This window comes from Pteropus vampyrus, unplaced genomic scaffold (genome assembly GCF_000151845.1).
Source record: "Pteropus vampyrus isolate Shadow unplaced genomic scaffold, Pvam_2.0 Scaffold592, whole genome shotgun sequence".
Classification (NCBI taxonomy): Eukaryota; Metazoa; Chordata; class Mammalia; order Chiroptera; family Pteropodidae; genus Pteropus; species Pteropus vampyrus.
This window is the reverse complement of record NW_011889373.1, coordinates 416,306-433,400: the sequence shown is the minus strand read 5'-3', so window position 1 is coordinate 433,400 and position 17,095 is coordinate 416,306.

Sequence of the window (17,095 nt, the reverse complement as noted above, 5' to 3'; positions counted from 1 at the left end):
CAAAATTGACTAACTCCAGACAAAATGTCATCTTTGGAGAGAAGGTTGGATGACTTATCCAACCCACATCCAAAATCAAAAGAAGTAATTTCATCCTCATTTCATCCTCAGGTTATTTAGAGTAAGCTGAGCCATTTGAAATGTTTAGAAACCTCACAGGCATATTCTATCATCCATTAGTTCAGTTTTTATGATCAAGAAAATTTAAATGCAATGCTATTGATTTGAGAAGAGTAACTATAAAATGAAATTTACCTGTGGCAGTGAATCTCAAGAATTTAATGTCTAATATTTCATTGTGTTTGGGCGAAATCATCTAATTTGGTTCAAGATTCCATTTATAGAAAGAACATTATTAACAATAAATAAAAACAGTAGTTTAAATTTCAAAGGGACTCTTTTACATGTAATTCTTGTGTTTAAATGGCCTCATTTTCACAGAGACAACAGAGGATGAAAAATGAGCATTTAACTTGAATGTCTAACTGAATTAGGCTCTAAGCACTGTCACACTCTGGCTGAGTAATTCTAGGAAAGTTTATCTCACTGAGTGTTTTGTCACCTGTAAACAAAGAACATTGGACTAGTATCACAGTTAAGACATGAGTTTTCTCTCTCTTTCATGTAGAAGTATGAGCATAAACATCCCAGGGTAGTGTAGTAACTTCAGGGTAACAGGGCCCACAGACTCCTCCCATCTTGCTATTCATTTTATAGGGTATTCTTACCTACATGGTCTAAGAGGGCCTACCATCACCACCACCTCTGAATTCGCCCATCAGATATAGGATACAGAGTGGGGAGGAAACCTATTACTTCTGCTCACTTCCCATTGGTCAGAACTTAGTTACCTGGCCCAACTAGCTTCAAGTGATACATAGAATACAATTTTTTTTTTATTAAGTGGCCATGTGCCCACCTAAATATTAGAATTTTTCTTAAGTAGAGAGAGAAGATACAAAAAATATTGGGGGACAGTTAGCAATGTTTACTGCAATGAGATAGCCTCTGAGATCCCTTCTTCAGTTCTAAGTTGTAATTTTTCCTTTCAATTAAATAGCCTTTGAATTTGCAAATGCTGCTCTTAGTAGATAGTTTATGAACTGATTAGTACACAAAGATATGTTACTGACAGATAAAAAGTGTATCTTATATAAATACAAACTTCTCATTGGTGTAGACTGAAAAGATATGCCAGGCTTTCCCTCAAATGGTTAGTGATGTCTACTTTGAGCTATATGAATTTGCCAGTATTCAAATACTTTGATGAACAAAATGGCAATTCTGTATGATTCAAACTTAATGTATTTATATAGCTCACGTAGAAATAGTATGCCAAATACCTAAGAATAATTATGAAATAGCATTGCCAGTAATCATATTTGAATAAGATATGAACGTTTCAAGATAAATAAAGAACTGAATTCTTCACAAATTTTTTTTCGCAAACCCGTAACTGTTAAGAATAATTCTTATATAGCTCTTGTGTACTTGGGCTGCAAATATGAAATTTTTAAGAACCAGTATTCCTGGGATATATTTATGATTAGACCAGTATTGCAAAGATGACTTCTTTTTTCAGTTTTTAAAAAAATTATATTTATTGAGGTAACACTGTTTAATAACATTATGTAAATTTTAGGTGTATATTATAATTTTATATCTGTATACTCTATTGTGTTTTCACTACCTAAAGTCTAGTTTCCTTCTGTTACCATACATTTGGCCCCTTTACCCATTTATCCCCCCAACTCCCTCCCTTTTGGTAACCATCATTCTGTGGTCTGTATCTATGAGTGTGGCAACATAGATGTATCTTGAGAGTATTATGATAAGTGAAATAAGTTAGATGGAAAAAGAAAACAAATAATTTCAACTCATATGTGGAATATAAAACAAAAAGTTAACAAACAAACTAACAAACAAACATAAATAAATGCAAGGTGACTTCTTAATATTTACAAAGGGGACCTACAAGTTCTTGTTTTTTGTTTTATTACACAGCAAATATAAACTTGAAAAAGCACTTCAGTATCTCTATATTTACTTGTATGTAACTCTGAAGTTTTCTTTCTCCAATTGGAAAAGAAGAGCATAGCTTGTGACCTTTTTCTGACTGAAGTGCATTGCTCTTTAGAACTGTATCTCAAATAACTGACGATTTACATGAAATGGTCTCTTAGCAACAATCATTCATCCAAAGCAAGACACTCTTCCTGATACACTGTTTGTGACAGCAGTTTTCACCTTTGAAAGTCATTATTTTGCTTTTCCAGTTACAAATACAAAACTTTTGAAAACTTTTAAGGAAAGGTGGGGTCAAGATGGTGGAGTGGGAAGATCCTGGGCTCACCTCTTTTCACAGGCACACTAAATCTACAACCACAGTGAGCAACTATCACTGAGAACAACCTGTGAGCAACTATCACTGAGAACAACCTGAAGATTAACAGATTTCCTACGACTGAAGATATAAAGAAAAAGCCACGTTAGGATGGGCAAGAGGAGCAGAGACGTGGTCTAGTCAAGATCCACACTCCTGTCCCAGCAACCCACAAGCGGGAAGGATATCATAACCAGAGGTCCCCCTTGAAGAGTGAGGTCTGAGATCCACATTAGGCCTCCCATCCTGGGGGACCTGCACCAGAAGAGGTGCCCCTATAACATCTGGTTTTGAAAAACAGTGAGGCTCACATCCAGGAGAGCTGAAGGGCTGTAGGAAACTAACTCCTCCCTTAAAGGGGCCATGCACGAACTCAGTTACTCTGAGTCCCAGTGCAGAAGCAGAAGTTTGAAGAGTGTCTGGGTCATATGTGAAGGAGGTACATGGACAAATTTTAGAGGGTGTGCTGTAGGAGCAGAGATCTGTTAGAACTTTCTCCAGGAACAGAAGTGCTGGCTGGTGCCATTTTTTTTGTTTGCTTTATTTTACTCTCCTTCCATCTAGCCAGCCTGGTGCTTGCAGGTGCCAATTCTGACACTCTCCACTAACCTGTTAACCATTCACACCACCCTGATGTTCCCCTGAAAAGCTTCTCTAAAGTGGCACCCTGCCACCCAGCACCTGGCATGTGGCCCCTTCAAAGTGGTGCCGCATCCCCCAGTATCAAGCAGACCGCCCCATGCAGCACTGGAGCCCTTCCAAAGTGGCATCCTGCCACCCAGTACCCAGTAGGCAGCCCTGAATGGCACTGGAGCCCCCCAAAGCAGCTCCCCACTTTGGGAGATCATCCCACATACATCAATGCACCTGCAACAGCAGAGGCCAAACCTCGCAGCTGCCCACACCGAAAGCCTACCCTGCACACCACTGCACCAAGAGCAATTGCGGCCAAATCCCACAGCCAGCACCCCAGGAGTCTGCCTCACACACCAGTGTGTCTATAGCAGTCTTGGCCAGAATTCGCACCCAGCCAGACTGGGAACTAGTCATGCCCAAAAGCACACCCACAACAGTTGCAGGCCAACCACAGCAGAAGACCTCATGCAGCCCACACAAGAGACATCCCTAGAGCACTTGACTCTGGTGACTTGTGGTGGGGGGGACTGTGCCATTGGGCCCTATAAGACGCTTTCTACATAAGGCCATTCTTTCAATACCACAAGATGTGGCTTATCTACCTAATATATAGAAACATAGAAACTTCAGCAAAAATGCAAGATAGAGGAAACTGTTCCAAATAAAAGAAGAAGACAAAACCCCAGAAAAGAACTACATGAAATGAAGATAAGCAGTCTACCAGATAAAGAATTTAAAGTAATTGTCATAAGACTGCTCGCCAAACTCAGAAGTATGGAAGAACACATTGAGAACTTCAACAAAGACACAGATAATATAAAAAAGAACCAAACAGAACTGAAAAATACAATGACTGAAATGAAAATAAAAAATATACTAGAGGGAATCACAGCAGACCACATGAATGCAGAAAAAATGGATCCTAAGAAAAACAATGAGAAGATTTTAAAGAGACCTCTGGAACAACATCAAGCATACTAACATTCACTGGTCTCAGAAGGAGAACGGGGGTGGGGGTGGGGTCAGAAAACCTATTCTAAAAAATAATGGCTGAAAACTATCCTAATCTGTTAAGGAAAGAGACATCCAAGTCCAGGAAGCACAGACAGTTCTAAGCAAGTTGAACCCACAGAGGCCCACATCAAGACATATCATAATTAAAATTTAAATATTAAAAACAAAGAGATAATCTTAAAAGAATCAAGAGAAAAAAAACTAGTTATGTACAAGGGAAATCTCATAAGACTATCAGTTGATTTGTCAGCAGAAACTTTGCAGGCCAGGAGGAAGTGGCATGATATATTCAAAGTGATAAAAGGGAAAACCTACAACCAAGATTACTCTACCTGGCAAGGTTATCCTTCAGAATTGAAGGTAAGATAAAGACTTTACCAAATAAGCAAAAGCTAAAAGAGTTCATCACCACTAAAGTGACAGCAATTCTAATTCTGGGTATCTATCCAAAGAACAGGAAAACACTAATTTGAAAAGATATATTCACCCCTATGTTTATTGTAGCATCATTTACAACAGCCTCTAAGATATATATCCATATCCATATATGTATGTATGTATATGTGTATGTATACACACATACAATGGAATATTACTCAGCCATAAAAAAGTTTGGAATCTTGCCATTTGAGACAACATGGATGGACCTAGAGGGTATTATGATAAGTGAAAGAAGTCAGAGAGAGAAGGACAAATACTGTATGATTTCACTTATATGTGAAATCTAAAAAAAAAATAAAACAAATGAACATACAAAACAGAAACAGACTCATAGATATAGAGAACTACTGATGGTTGCCAGAGGAGAGGGGATAGGAGATGGATTAAAAAGATGAAGGAGAATTAGAGGTACAAATTTCCAGTTATAAAATAAATAAGTCATGGAGATGTAAAGTACAGCATAAGGAATATAGTCAATAATATCACAAAAGCCTTGTATGGTGACAGATTATTAATAGACTTATAGTGATTACTTTGTTCAGTATATAAAGGTTGAATAACTATGTTGTATACCTGATACTAATATAATATTGTATGTTAACTATAATTTTTAAAAAATGAAAAAGCACATTTAACCATAGTGTGATATTTTCTTGAGCATAGAGTTCTCAATTTTAGAGATACATATAAAATGTTTATGAATGAAATGGTGTCTTATAGTTTCTTTAAAATAATAAGAGAGAAACACAGAAATAATGCCATGAGTTAATAACTGTTGAAGGTGGGAGATTGGAACATGGGAATTTATTATAATATTCTGTCTACTTTTGCACACATTTGAAATTGATCATAACCAAGAGATCATTCATAACCCCTGAAAGCACATACAGGTAGAACAAAACATTATTTCACATAGATATAGTTTTGTCACAAAGTATTGCACAAAAATATCTTTAATTGTTTATATTTATTAAGTTTATTATATTGCATGTTTTTAACATTATTAAATCTTGCTTATACTAATAAAAATAACTTGAGAATAAAATGTACTTAGTTCTCCCTCACATTCATGTACCTAACAAGAAATGAGTTTTTAGTATTTACACTATTTTTATAGTATATTCTAGAACTTTCCTTGATAACCTTTTTCAATATTTATATATCACCATTGTTAGATAACTTAACCTTGAGAGAATATTTTTCCATTCCTGACAAGAACAACAATGCATAAATCTTTCGTTATGTACAAAAACTGCTACCATAGAGATTTGAAGAAAATAGGAGTCTATAGTTTTGTTTTTATGTATAAGAAATATATGGTTATGCTTTTTTCGAATTGTTGATTGAAAATATGAATATGATTTAAATTTGACTTCCAAAATTAACTTTATTCAAAACAATTCCCTTTGGCAATTAAGACTTCAAAAGCATATGAGAGGCAATGATTTGACATCCAACTTACAAAATAGAGCTTTGCAAATTATTACCTCAAACCACTAATCTAATGTGTGTCATGGCCACTTAAACCATTTCCCAGTTTTATATAACAACAATTTTACTCAGCACCATTGACTAAAAGTGTTAGCACTGAATATGGAAACAATAAAATATGGTTTAAAGCTTGTTTCCTAACATGGAAGAATCTAGAAAATGTGTTTTGTTTCTAAACTATGAACATAATTAAAAGATCCAACTGATAAAATGTGAACTACACCTTCAGACCCTAAAAAGCTTTTCTCCCATGTAAGGATCTCTTCTCTCTCCAGAGACAATATCACTCAGGGCCCTAAACCACCACCACCACCATCTCTTCCCTCCTTTCCTCTCTCCTGGCAGATGCGGTCATGTGACATTTTCTTGTGTAACCCCAGACCAGAACTTTAATTCTATGGTACAGTTTGATGGTGATGATTTAAGAAAGTAGGGGCAATTAATTGGTATATGATCCAATAATGTGACTAACTTCCAGCATGTGGGCTCACATACTTTTAGCTACTTTCACATATACCCTTAATCATCTTATTCTTTACACACTGTTCATAGCCTCTTATCATGTTTGCAAAAGGTGTATATTGTTAATCATCTTTATCAGAAGATAGCAACATAACATATAAAACACCACATACTATCCAAGCAGTATCCCAGGTGACACTAATGACACCAAAATAATGTTTTGCCCTATTTGGTACCTTTTTCTCTTTAAAAGCTGTCATACCTGAAACATCCCTTACTTGTCTTACTAATCTTCTTCCACAAGTTCATCTAATACTTTATTAAACTCAAGAACATTTTGAGGTTATATACCTTCCTGGGGAAACATCCTTCATATTTACTGTCTACTGTGGAAAGTATGCATTGCTTCTTTAAATTTGAACTATCTTTTCAAGCTCCAAAGGGTGACTCTTCATTCTGGAATTTGAAGAATGAACACATCTAAGTTAATTTTCTCTATACACATTCAGATTTTATAAGCTTCAATACTATACTCTTGTAAGCATCTGCCTTTAGAGACTGAAGATTTCTTAGAAAACCTGCCTCCGTAAAGTTCTCCAGCCCCTCAATTACACAAATTGCTGCTACTGGAGATATTTCTAGCACTGCTAATGTCTTATCTGAAGTCTGTGACTAGAACTGAATAAGGAAAGCTATATGCAAAAAAATCAGTGTGGATTTCTGCTGAATGCCATGACATTTAGAAGCTTAAATTTTGAGATAGATACTGCCTTGTCCAGATTGACACCAAGTCTATAGCATATGATTTCATGCATTAGTCAGTTGGTTTATTCATTTGTTAATTCATTCATTTTTTTAAAAAAAATATTATCCAATGTTTATTGAGATATCACTGTGTGTCTGTGTCATGCTCTGTTCTGGATGTTGTTGATATAATGGTGACCTTATCTTTATGGCATTTATGGTATAGGTAGTTATATATCTTTTACTTTCTAAAAGGAAATTTAATTGGCTAATGCCCCAAAACATGTATATTAGAGAGCTGTTAAAAACGCATAGCCAAATCATGAGGAAGAGGAAGAGATAGAGCAATGTTAACTTAGCATTAGTAGCAGAGATATCCAGGTTTTGTTAAAGTGCATGTCCAAAAAAGTTTTTGGTACAGAGACAATAATGAGGACCAAATAATTACTTTATTTTGAGTCAGCGCTCCCCATTTTACTGTGTTTAAGTACTCATTTTTAAACTAAAACAAAATTCATATTCCCTCAACACACAACATAATAAACAGTAATATTTTAATGTCTAATTAAGAAGAATGAAAATTTACTAATAATAAGTAAGGTTTTGTCTTAGTTAGGGTTCTCCCAAGCAGGTCCTTGAAATAAGGATTTGATTGCAAGTAGTTTGTTTAGAAGGTGACAAGAAACACAAAAGAGAGATGAGGAAATGAGGTAGAAAAGGGAAAGAACTGAATAAAGAATAAATTAATGAGCACGTTGCTGCTGTAGGCAACTGGGGCTCAGTCCTATTGGGGAGTCTCAGGGAGACTATGAAGTACACATCTCAGAATTGTCCCTTCCATGACAAAGAACCTGGAATATTTATGCACCAATGCTGTTCCTCCTTCTTTGAGGGTTGTTCCTATGGACATTAACTCCCATGCACTTCTGACCTGCCATCTATGAACTGAGTTCACTCCTGGGAACAGAGAAAACCCTCAGACAGACAGCACAGGAACTATCTTCAGATGACCCCAGGGTCGGCTAATGGTATATGGGAAACTGCCTGCAACAAATTTTTAAATAAATTTGTATTTTCTTAATCATAAGAGCATCTACATACTTAGGAAAACAGCAGTCTTTTGTAAGCCATTAGTCATCCTTCAGACAAAGCTCAGTGAACATATGGATTTGCAGGCCACTTGCAATAACTCTGAAACTGCCCTCTGCTCATACATTCTCTACTGAGGTCTATATCCCAAAGATTAGGACAAGTGTCCTTTACAATTTGAGAATCAAATGTTACAAGAAAGTGGAAACACTTTTCTTATTAAAAATTATAATGCACAATTATTTCTTTAGAGGATACCCTGTTCCTTCAACCATTTTTATGACCAATCTGTACCTCTTAGAAGATGTAAAATAAGATGTGACACCTTAATGTAGAGCAGCCCCAACCACCAAGACTTTTGCTGTTCACCTTCCTGTCGTGGTTCTTCCACACTCCTCCATGGGTGAAACTGGTCATCTGATAAGCAGAAAGTAGTCACTGGGGCCACTGCTAGACTAGAACTCTCCACAAGAGAGTCATAGTCTCTGGCCACATGTGACAGGGGAATCATCTGAACTCCTTCTAGAATAAAAAGTCCAACTGAGGTATTGGATTTTGGAATCACATGTGATTAATCATAAAATAACTGTCAGGAGAGTGATAAGGACCAATGATGATCCCCATTGCTCTTTGAGCTCATTTCTGCAAGAATTGAGCTTGAGTCTATTGGTAGCTAGTAAATGCTGGAGACAAACCCTGAAAATTGTTTGCAAAAGCACCCCCACCTCACCTGTAGACTCAAAAATGGAAGTGGGCAATTGTGAGCCACATTTCAGGTATTGGTTTCATTGATCCAAGTGGTCCCCATAGCAACTAAGCAATTATTGAGACCTATTATGTGCACTAAATAGTTGAGAGGGGGAGGAGGGAAGGAAATATTGTTGAGACCTGACAAAATTATACTCTTGTTGGAAATAAGCATGGACAAATAGCGATCTCTATTAGTTGAATTAAACAAGGAACAATAGGTTGGGAGAAGGGGGCTAAATAACAGAGAGTAGAAGATGATTTCCAAGGATGGAAAGGTGAGGAAAATGGGGAGATGTTGGTAAAAGGAGACAAAGTTGCATTACATAGGATGAATAAGTTCTAGAGACGTAATGCACAGCATGATGACTACAGTTAATAATGCTGTATACTGGAAATGGACTAAAAGAACAGATATCAGGTGCTCTCACCACACACACACACACACACACACACACACACACACACACACACGGTAACTGTGAGGAGATGGCTATGTTAATTAGTTTGACTGCAGTATCATTTTGCTACATATAGGTATATCAAAATATAGATAGGATTTTTATTTTAAAACTTTTTAAAAAGTTTTTAAAAGTTCTATAAAGAAAATAAAGAGCTTTTGAAGGAATAAAAATATGAAATCCATCTATCCCCCCAAATAAGTTGTGGCATATTCATAAAATAATCAATGAGAATGAATAAACTATTCCCATATACGACAGAGATGAATTCCACAAACATAAGGGTACATGAAGGAAGCCAGACACAATAAAAGGAAACAATGTATAATTCCATTTACATGAAGTTCAAAAACACGCTAAACTAATCTATGCTATTAGAAAGATAATGACTTGTAGTGGGAACTCTGCTGAGACACTCACATTTCCCTTTGGGACTAAACAGCTTATGCCTCAGAGCTGGCAGGATTGTTGGCTGACTGCCCTCAGTTGTCATTCTTCTTCAGGAATTAATCACCCTTGGACTATAGAAAGCTCTTTTTCTTAATGCCATGCTCTCTTCCTTATGTTAGTCCACATCCAATGATGATTTATGTGAGACTTTTAAGACCTAGTCCTCGTGTCCCAATTCAGGACAACTCTGAAAGGCCATCTCAGCTTCAAAGTTCATTGTGGGGTCAGCTGAGGCATCTGTTGTGACTGCTTTACAGCCCGCCTCCTCCTTCTGTCTAATCCTGTTTCTTTCACACTTCTATAAGTGTTGATCTAAAAATCACTCCTAATAAACTTCCTGTGAAAATTCACCATCTCAGAGTCTGTTTCCCAGAGAACTGACCTGCAACATAGTTACTCTTTGGGGACATAGTGAATGGAAAGTGCAACAAATCAGGGGCTTCTGGGCTGTTGGAAATATTACATTTTGAGATCTGCTTACTGGTTACATGAGTACATCCATTTTGTAAAAGAATATTGAACTGTTTATATATGTTTGTGTACCTTTCTGTATGAATGTTTTACTTTAATAAAAAGTGATGAAAAATTGTATCCAAGAGGAAGAAGGAAGCCTAAAAGAAGATTATAATCCCAAATTTACTATATAGAAATGAAGATACTGAGGAGATTAGGGTCATTTAGCTAATGACAGTCTATTCTTGTACAGTCTATTCTTATCATTTGTAGTAATGTTTTATAAAGTCACCAAAAACACTGAATGAGTGAATATTCAACCATTACTCCTAGGGGAAATATAGGGTTAGGTTCCTGTGAGCCTCTGGATACACTATTTTCATTAACTGATCAATACAAAACCTTGTTTGTGTGTTTCTGTTTAAGGACACCTTACTTAATATATATGATTGATTCATTAACATTGAACTCATAGCCAAAAGTACTATAACTCATGCCTAAAGGAAGCTTATCTAACACATCTATTTTCTCTGTAAGGCACAACATAGCCTTCTTGCACTTAAGAACACTAGACACCCCTTCAGCACTACACTTGGGGACTACTTTGAGCACTGAAATTCACCAAAAAAAAAAAGCAAAAAAATGCAAAAAAAAAAATATGGTGCTAAATAGACTATGAAAAAACACTTGTTTACAGTAAGAGAGCTTCATCAAGAAGTTAGATTGGGGATGTCAGAAGCATGGCAGAGTGAGAGATGACCCCAGATCTCTCCTCTTGAAATAAAAATAAGGTGAACATCTAAAACTCAACAAATAACACCCAACTTGCACACAAACACGTCTATGTGAGTGATCTGCTCATAAGATCTTCCAGAGGTCAGAACTATGGGACTCAGGTGGTAAATTGGGAGAAACAAAGAAGCTGCCACTTGATGCCCGAGTTCCCAGCAGTAGGAGGGGGAGGGGAGAAGGTGAGGCTGGTTCCCTGAAGAGCCCTGCCTGAGAGAGCCGAGAGTTTCATGCAGCAGAGCCAAGGGATCAGGGCAGAAAGAGGTACAGGGACTAACAGCAGAGGGGTAAAAGCTGGTTCTTAGCAGCCACATTGTAAACCAGGAGACCAAGACACAGAGACTAGCAGCAACTCCCACTCACCAACCCAGAGGGCACCCCCTCCCATATCCTCTAAGACCAAATACCTCAGAGTCCCAAGGGAATTTGAGCAAACACTACCAAAACTGTCTCTAACATTGACAGGGACTGAGACCAAGGGAAGCAATCGTGACTGAATATTTATAAGGAAAAAAAAGTCATTATTAAGTACCAAAGCAGGAATCCAAGAGGCTTGAATACCACCTACTGGAAATCAAAAGAAAAATACCTTCTTAGCAACAGGCTAAAGAGAGACCTCTATATAATAAATCTTCTTTCTGGCAGGGGATGGGGGAACAGAATACGCTCCCATTAATTCCTAGGCAGAGGAATAATCCATTAAACACCATGAACAACCAAGGCGACAAGGGAACTGAGAAAGAGAAAAATCTCCAGAAAATAAGCTTACAGACATAGAAATATACAACTTAAATGACAGAGAATTCATGATTGTACTTCTGAAAAAAAATCAATAAGATCCAAAATAATTCATATCAACAATTCCAGGAGTTGAGAAAATATCTAGATCAGCAGAATGAGTTTTTTAGCAAGGAGAATGAAACCCTAAAAAACAACCAAATAGAACTTCTAGTGATGAAGAACACACTAAAAGAGATAAAGAATGAAAGCTTAGGAAATAGAGTTGACCAAATAGAGAAAGGAATCAGTGATATCGAAAACAGAAATCTAGAAATAATTCAGAAGGAAGAAAAGAGAGACAGAAGAATGAAAAATAATGAAAACGAAATACAAGAACTAGCTGACACCATCAGTAAAGGAAACATAAGAATAATGAGTATTCCAGAAGGAGAGGGAAATGAAGAGGGATCAGAGAACATTTTCAGACAAATAGTTGAGAATTTCCCAAATCTAAAGAATGACCTGGAGCTTCAAATCCAGGAAGCTAACAAAATACCCAATTATCTCAAACCCAAAAGGCTTTCTCCAAGACACATTATATTAAATATATCAAAAATTAATGACAAAGAAAGAATTCTCAAGGCAGCCAGGGAAAAGAAGATGGTAACCTATAAAGGGAAATTCATCAGATTATCTTTGGATTACTCAGCACAAACCTTACAAGCAAGAAAAGATTAGAATCAAATATTCAAACTGTTAAATGAAAAGAAATACCAGCCAAGAATAATGTATCCAGCAAAGCTCTCCTTTTGATATGAAGGAAAAATAAAGACCTTTCCAGACATACAAAAATTGAGGGAATTCTCCACTACAAGGCCTGCATTATAGGAAATACTGAAAGGGGTCACCCACCTAAAACAAGATGATAAAAAAAAAATCGTAACTATGAGTAAGGTGACTAGTAGGCAGACAGAAGCAGAGCAGTGCAACCCTTACTAAGAACAGGGCATTATAAGCTTAAACAATAAGAAGAGAATTGCAATTACAAGATAGAAATGAACATTCAGCATACCTACAGACAAATTGAGACAATGATAATAGAAAAGAGGAGGAATCAAAGATGCAAATTCACAAAGAGGAATGGCGATAAGTCACACACAGAAGAAAATGGACTACTTTATATATATAACTATCCTTTGCATATTCATAATGGCAATCACATGCCAAAGATTCAGAAATGAAGTATATAATATAAAACAAGAAGGACCAGAGGGAAAATCTACAAAACCGAACCAAATTAACACACACACACACACACACACACAGACAAATTAACAATGGTGACACCGAGCTACCAGAAAGCAAAAGATAAAATGGTTATACGAAGACCTTATATTTCAATAATTACCCTAAATGTAAATGGACTGAACTCACCAATAAGAAGGCACAGAGTTGCAGATTGGATCAAAAGACAAAATCCAATCATATGCTGCCTCCAGGAGACACATCTCAGTTGTAAAGACAAATATAGACTCAAAGCAAAAGGGTGGAAAATGATATTTCAAGTAAATGGCATTCAGAGAAAAGCGGGAGTAGTGGTACTAACATCGGACGAAATAGACTTCAAAATAAAAAAGATAAAGAAAGATACTGAAGGACACTTCATAATGATAAAGAGAATCATGTGCCAAGAAGACATAACACTTATTAATATCTATGATCCCAATCAGGGAGCCCCAAAATACGTGAAGCCATTACTAACAGAACTAAAGGGAAAAACAAACCAAAACGCTATCACATTAGGGGAGCTAACTACCCCACTGTCAGATATGGACAGATCATGCAAACAGAAAATCAATAAGGAAATAACATCCTTAAATCATACATTAGACCAACTGGACATAATTGACATATACAGAGCCTTCCTTCCCAAAACAGTGCGCGTGGAACATTCTCAAGAATTGACCACATACTGGGACACAGAGATAGTTCAACAAATATAAGAGGGTTGAAATCATACCAATCATATTCTCTGATTATAATACTTTGAAGCTAGAGATTAACTATAAAGGGAAAGTGGGGAGAACTACAAATAATGAAGATTAAACAACATACTACTGAAGAATGACTGGGTCAGAGAAAATTAAAAAGAAATCAAGAGATACATAGAAATGAATAATGATGATAGTACAACACATCAAAACATTTGGGACATGGCAAAGGCGGTTATAAGAGGAAAGTTCATATCATTCATATCATTACAGGCCTATCTCAAAAAATAACGATGAGTCCAAATAAACAACACAATACTTCATCTTAAAAAACTATAAAAGAATACATGAAGCCTAAAATCTGTAGAAGAAAAGACAGAATCAAAATTAAAGCAGAATGAATGAGGTTGAGAACAACAAAAACAAAAATAAAAATAGGAAAAATAAATGCAACAAAGAGCTGGTTATCTGAGAAGTTTAGTAAAATTGATAAACCCCTGGGTAGACTCAATAAAGAAAAAAGAGAAAGGACACAAATAAACAAAATCAGAGGTGAAAGAGGAGAAATTACAACAGATACTGAAGAAATACAAGGATCATACAAAAATACTATGAAAAAGTATATAACACCAAATTTAATAACCTAGAAGAAATGGACAAGTTCTTAAAATACACAACCTTCCTATACTGAATCAAGAAGAACTGGAAAATCTAAATAGATCTATCAACAACATGAAAATTGAAACAATCATCAAAAACCTACCAAAAAGTAAAAGTCCAGGGCCAGATGGCTTCACCAGTGAATTCTATCAAACATTCAAAGATTTAATACCTATTCTCCTCAAACTCTTCCAAAAAATCGAAGAGGAGGCAATATTTCCCAACTCATTTTATGAGGCCAATATTACCCTGATACCAAAACCTGGTAAAGATAACACAAAAAAAGAAAACTACAGATCATTATCTCTCATGAGCACAAATGCAAAAATCTTTAATAAAATACTAGCAAACCAAATACAACGACATATTAAAAAGATTATATACCATGATCAAGCGGGCTACATCCCAGAGGCATAGGGATGGTTCAACATACGCAAATCGATTAATGTGATACACCATATAAACAAAATAAAGAATAAGGATCATATGATGATATCAATAGATGCAGAAAAAGCCTTTGACAAGATACAGCATCCATTTATGATGAAAACACTTAACAAAATCGGTATAGAAGGAAAGTAACTTAACATAATAAAGGCCATATATGACAAACCCTCAGCCAACACGATACTTAACAGTGAAAAACTGGAAACATTTCCTCTAAGATCAGGAACAAGGCAAAGCTGTCCACTATCACCACTGTTATTCAATATAACATTGGAGGTCCTAGCAAGTGCAATCAGACAAGAGAAAGAAGTAAAAGGCGTCCAAACAGGAAATGAAGAAGCCAAACTGTCACGATTTGTGGATGACCTGATTCTCTATGTACAAAACTGTAAAGACTCCACAAAAACACTACTAGAAATAATAAGCAAACGCAGTATAGTTTTTGGATATAAAATAAATGTTTGAAAATCCATAGCGTTCCTATACTCTAATAATGAATTGCTAGAAAAAGATATAGAAAAAAACAATTTCTTTTGTGATTTCACCAAAAAGAATAAAATACCTAGGAATAAAGCAAATGAAACATGTGAAGGACCTATATAATGAAAACTATAAGACTCTATTAAAATAAATTGAAGAAAAAACAAAGAAATGGAAAGATATTCTGTGTTCATGGATTAGAAGAATCAACATAGTTAAAACGACCTTATTACCTAAAGCATTATAGAGATTTAATGTAATCCTCATCAAAAAACCTCATCGGCATTTTTTAAAGAAATAGAAAAAAGCATTATAGAGATTTAATGTAATCCTCATCAAAAAACCTCATCGGCATTTTTTAAAGAAATAGAAAAAAAAATCAGATTTCTATGGAAGCACAAAAGGCCCTGAATTGCAAAGCCATCCTGAGAAAAAAGAACGAGGCTGGAGGTATAACTCTGCCTGACTTCAAATTATACTACCAAGCTTCAGTAATCAAAATGGCATGGCAAAAAAACAGACACACAGACCAATGGAATAGAATCAAGAGTCCAGAAGTAAACCCATACCTATATTGGCAAATAATTTTCGCCAAAAGAGCCAATAACATACAGCGGATAAAGAAAAACCTCTTAAATAAATGGTGATGGGAAAATTGGAAAGCCACCTGCAAAAGAATGAAACTATACTGTTGTTTATTGCCACACAAAATTATCTCAAAATGGATTAAGGACCTGAATTTAAGAATTTGACCTAAAAGACAAGGGTAGAAAAAGCAAAAATAAATTAATGGGACCAAAGTCAATAACGTTGCAATAATTATGTACAGTGTCAGCTGAGAACTAGTCTGACCAGAAGAATCACTTTGTAAATTACATAACTGTCTAGCAACAGGAAAAAATCATTGCATTGGAAATTCGACATGGTTTAATTTTATGGCATGGAAACGGTATCTCAATAAAGCTGTAAAAATTACGAGGAACCCACCCCTCCTTCGCCACACACAAAAAAAAACACACTCGCTGAAGAGAAATATACACATATTTTTTTCTAATTATATACATACATGTAACAGGAAACAATAGAGAACTTTACCAAAACTCCTAATTAATATTCTCAGAATTTTAAGGACAACGGTTTTTGTTTTTGTTTTTGTTTTTAAATGAGAACTGGGTCCTGTTAGAGGGAATAACTAGAGAACAAGAGAAAGTTGTCGGAAAATAGCAATACTGCCCAAATATAAAGTTCATAGACGCCCCGTGCTCAGCTCACAGTCGCCCGCTTCTGCGGGCTGGGATGGAAGCTGGAACACCGCGCTCGCTCCCCTCTGCGAGCCTCCCCTAGCTCCCCAGCCGCCTCTGTCGCCTGCGCCCCCCCTCTGTCGCCCGCGCCCGCCCGCCCGCGGGGCTCCCCGCTTGCCCACCGCGAACGTAACGTAAAGGACTCCACTCCCACGCCCCCAGGCCTCAACGGACCCCCCAGTTCCGGTCCCCCACAGGAGCTGACGCCCCGCCCCGCCCCAGAGCGCCCTCCTCCGCGTCCGCCTTGAGAGCGCCCCCAGGTTTCCACCGCCCCTGACTCGGCCCGCAGCCTCCCTGGTCGCCCACCGCTGGGAGCACCCGGAGACCCCGCCGCCG